General features: G+C 47.7%; 1 protein-coding gene across 5 annotated transcripts in view; it reads right to left on the bottom strand.

The window, feature by feature from the left end:
* The window catches only part of Ston2 (stonin 2), a 164,956-nt gene that overhangs the window by 61,308 nt on the left and 98,818 nt on the right, over positions 1-4,830 (bottom strand). The gene's annotated exons all lie outside the window — the stretch shown is intronic.

The following is a 4,830-nucleotide window of genomic DNA, read 5'->3' as shown; positions in this document are numbered from 1 at the left end:
ACTTAACAGCATGGCTTTATTTCTTATAATTTCGTCTTCATAATACTAATATTTTTAACTTTTAAAAGAATAGTATTTCCTACTTTTGTTTTTGACCACATGTTCTGTTAAATGATGTATCATTAATATCTATTATAATGAAGAGATGGTTTGATTTAAAAAACTATCTTGTGGGGAAAACATCATTTAGACACCCTCAGTCGAAAGCAGTGGTCCACAGTACATCATTGAAAGTCACTGATTCTACCACATGTTCGTCCTTGGACTTTGGTCATGGCTTTGAACTCCAAGAGTGCAACATATTTAGAGGTGGGGTTTCTGGAAGATCATTGGGTTACTGGGGCGGTATAGTGGCAGGTTGAACCTGGGTGAGTTCACAGTTAACTGCACTGTAGGAGGTGGGGCTTGGTTTTAAGAAGCAGTCTCCGGGCACGTGAGCTAGAAAGGAACATTCCCTTTTTTTGTTTGTTTGTTTTCTCTCTCTTTTTGAGACAGGGTCTCACTATGCAGTTCAAAGTGAGCCTTGAGCTCACTTTGTAGCCCTGCCTGGTCTCCAACTAGCAACAATCCTCCTGCCTCGGCCTCCTGAATGCTGTTACTACAGATGTGCGCCACTGGAAGGGAGCATTCTTGGGGTTGGGGAGATGGCTCAGTAGAATAAGCACTTCCATGACAAGCACAAGGGCCTGAGTTCAATCCCCTGTTCCGCCAAAAAAAAAAAAAAAAGAAAAATGAAAAATGAAAAGGAGTGTTCTTGTCCCATGCCCCTCCCCTTGCTCCTCTCTTCTTCCTCAGTGCCATGGAGTGAGCCACTTTCCTCTACCACACCCTCAGCTATGCCAGCTCTGAGCCAACTATGGACTGAATCCTCCGAAACCATGAGGAAAGATAAACCTCTCTTCCTTTAGCTTTTGTTCTCTGACAAAGAGCTGATGCTCAGTAAGTTGTACTCACTGGTTTTACTACGTCTTCTCCATTCCTACCACAGGGCCTATGCACGGCAGCTGCTCAGTATGAATGGCTTCATCCCACGCTGAAGATGCCTTTTAATATTTTAATATCCTGAGCATGTAGAGATGAACTAAACAAAGTCTCCACTCATTAGTTTATATCTCCCTGGATGCAAAAATGGAAAAAGACATCATATGTTTCCAGGTTCAGTCATTTCAGCTGGCTAATCTGAGGATAAGTGCTGTTGGTAACCCCCAAGGTAAGGACAGGAGAGAGAGCAACAGGATCAACTGAACCATGTTGACAGAGATGTGCAAAGACACTGACTTTGTCTAAAAGAAAGACAAAGTATCGTTACTGATACTGGAGGGAGGTCCTGCCACTGGGGCCCTGCACTTACAGGAGCTGTACTTCTCCCCTTTTTCTTTTCTGCTTCCTGGCCATGAGGTGAGCAGTTTTCTCTCCCAGGCCCTGTTACCATGAGGTACTGCCACAGCACAGGCTCAGAGTCTCAGGGTCACTATCGTGGGCCGGAACCTCTGGAACTAAGAGTCAAAATAAATCTGTTCATAAGCCGATCAACCTAGGTGTTTCATCAGGGTGACAGGTGACAAACACACCTAGTGGAATGGGTTGAACTGTGTCCTGCAAAAGACAGGTTGAGGTTCCTTGGGGTTCCTCTGCAGACTGACTCCTGCGGGCTGCCAAGCGCAGGGGTCAGTTCTGAGGACACAACCCCACTGTCCAGCGCAGGCACAGACTGGGAGACTCAGCAGCAGCAAAGCACACACGCACTGCTCAGGCCCACCGCAGAAGAATGTAAAGAGGCGATACGGACTGTATAAGCAATAAACAATACAGACATAGGCGCTCACTTGCCTTTCCACTCTGCCTTCTGAACTGATGTCTGCCCTCCAAGCATTCTTTCCCCGGGATCTCACCTGCCCAAGTACCCCGTCAGGCCCCCAGCCACGACCAGTTCTAACCCCAGAACCTGTGCATGTGACCTTATTTGGAAGACAGATCTTTGCCCATATAATCAAGATGAGGTCATACAAAATGAGGGTGGGCCCTAAATCTACCCACTGGTGTCCTTTGAAAGAACAGATACAAAGACAAAAGGGAAAGGCCATGTGACTGTGCTCGCAGAGATGTGAGTTGTGTTGCCAAAAGCCAAGAGTTGCCAGCAAGTACCAGATTCTAGTGACAAGGTGAAAAGGTAATTTGGGGCTTGTGGCCTCCAGGACTGTGACAAAATAAATTTCGGTAGTCTTAAACTATACCATTTGTGGCAGTTTGTTACAGCAACTCTAAGAAATGAAACATCCAGTAAAATCAGGCTGAAAGTATGGCTCAGTCAGGCTACCTGTGGCTTCAACTGTTTAGTGGAAAAGAGAAGGGGTAGAGGGGAATCCTAGACAGAAGAACCTGCATCAGCTTTAACTTGTCTTACCTCAACTGGGCCCAAGGCTGACTGCTCAAGCTGCACAAGTACCAACACGTGAGCCTGCTCAACCAGAAAAGCAGGTGGGCAGAAGCCACAGGACTTGTTGGCATCGATACCTTGGGGATGACAACGCTCTCTGTGCAGTTCAGCAGCTTTCATCTTCTTTCACAGCGGGAAGAGAGGCAACGCTAGCCTGGTGAGGCCCAGTGGGAGAAGTACTTTATTCGGAGCACCCTGTGCTCTATCCTCGTTACCTCAGGAAGGCTCTGGGGGCCAAGGCGGACCTCCACACACCTCAGCAAAAGGATCGAGCCCTCCTCTAGCTCCCCAGCCAGGCTGAGCCTCAGTAGGCCACCACCCCCGCTCAGCACTGTGAGAACAATTCACAGTAATGTGGTAGAGAGCCTGGCACATGAATGGCGCTGGGGTGGCAGCCTTCACACAGCCACAGTCCGGGTACTTGTCATGGCAAGTAGTGGTGGCGGACGTTCATCTTCGCTGAATACCCTTTGAGAGCCAGGCACTGGGCAGGACACTGGAGACTAAATGAGTTGCAGTCTTGCATAAAAGATACCCGTTTGGCAATTCTCTCTCTGTCTCTCTGTCTCTGTCTCTCTCTCTCCCCCATTCCTCCCTCTTTTAACATTATAATAAGGTTTGAAATTAAAGAGTTTAAAATTAAAATTGCTCTAATTTTTTAAAAAGTGGGAAAAGCTGCCACATACTTTTATTAAAATTTTTTTAAACGATATTGTTCAATTATTTAACAAATGCCAGCACTAAGCACTGAGGGTACCAGTGTCCTCAACTGTGTTGAACTCTAGCCCTGGGTCAGTGCCTCAGGATTTAGCTAGCATTTAACTGGCAGCTAATTATTTCAGGTGTGCCAGTGTGTTGGCCCAGCTCAACTCCTCGCGGGCAGAATCGACTTCCTCTCCTGTGACCCTTTAACACTTGCTCGCAAGCCCAGCCCGTCCCGCAATGAGCTGGACTCAAGCCCAGGAAGTTGCAGTGCATTTCCCTCTACCATTCTGGAAAACGGACCACTATAAACCGCTGCGTGATTGTGTTAGGGCAGGGCAGGAAGTGGAAGAGATTAGGAATAAGATTGAGGCTCACATCGGAGTCTGTGAAATTATTTCCTATTCTTTCTCCCCAAAATGACATCACCAAAACCACACAGGTGGGATTCAGAGATCTAGCTATGAGTCTGAAGCACCTGGAACATGTGGTGTGTGTGTGTGTGTGTGTGTGTGTGTGTGTGTGTGTGTCTGACACTTCAAGGTTAAAGCAACTACACCTCTTTTTGTTTTGAAAAGCAGCCTTCCTCAGTGATTCCCAGAAGTTGTGGCTTTATGGCCACCACAGGAGCTTTGGGGGCTTGGGGCTGCAACAAGGAGACATCAGTCAGCCCCCATCTTTGGAAACGCGGGCAGAGGTACAATGTGTCGGCCATGGACTAAACTCTTTACTATGGATCTTTTATTTGCTACAAAACAATACTGATCCTGTCCCACTGGCTGCAACAAACTGACAAGAGACCTTCCTATCACTTCACAAAGGTGGCCGCCATGTGCAAGACCAGCCTCAAATGCAGGCGAACAGGACAACCACGCTGGAACCGTGAGCTGGAGTTACAAGCTGTCTTCTCCCCACACAGAGCAGCTAAATGGAGTCCAAGCCACTGAAGCCAAACTGAAGGCCCTGACCAGGCCACACATCCTCGCCTAACTGCCATCAGCCGCTTCAGGAAGGGCAAGTGCTCCCCCGCCATTCCTCCACAGCTCAGTGATAATTTGTCCCGTCAACTTCGCCAGAAACAAATTCCACGGCTGTCCGAGAGAGATTGATTTTTATTCTCTAACAAAACAGTAGATCTTCTGTCAGGGCCAGAAGTCAGCAATAAAATGGGCCATAAACATTCATATTTATGGGGTGCTCACTCCCTTAGATTAGGCAACTGGATTGCTCCCAGGCCCTGGGCCTGCCAAAACCAAATTCCTGAAGAATTCTTGGTGTCATTGTGGGAGCGCAGCTCTCCAAGGGTCTGCTCCCTGGCCTCGGGCAGTGATGAGCATACTCTCTCAACAGCACTTGTGAACACGAGGACACCCAGCTTGCTTTGTAGGTTTGGAATGATGCGGAGACAGGTCACACTCACACTCTAAAATGTCCAAGATTCTATCACAGAAATGGCATTCAAAATGTAAGCAGGAGCTGCGGCTTCGGCTCAGGGGTAGACCACGTGCCTACCAACGGCAAGGCTGGATTTTGCCCTCAGGACCAATGCGTGCTAAAGTGCTAAATGAGAGTATGACAGATGCTTCTCATTTAAGGACCTGAAACCGAAGCAAGGTGTTCACACTTAGGACTCATCTTCTTTCTTTGGGAGTTCTGTTGCTGATAGAACCTCAGTGTCTTTTCTGTACTGT

Source organism: Octodon degus, unplaced genomic scaffold (genome assembly GCF_000260255.1).
Source record: "Octodon degus isolate 3935 unplaced genomic scaffold, OctDeg1.0 scaffold00007, whole genome shotgun sequence".
Classification (NCBI taxonomy): Eukaryota; Metazoa; Chordata; class Mammalia; order Rodentia; family Octodontidae; genus Octodon; species Octodon degus.
This window is presented reverse-complemented; position numbering and strand designations above follow the sequence as displayed.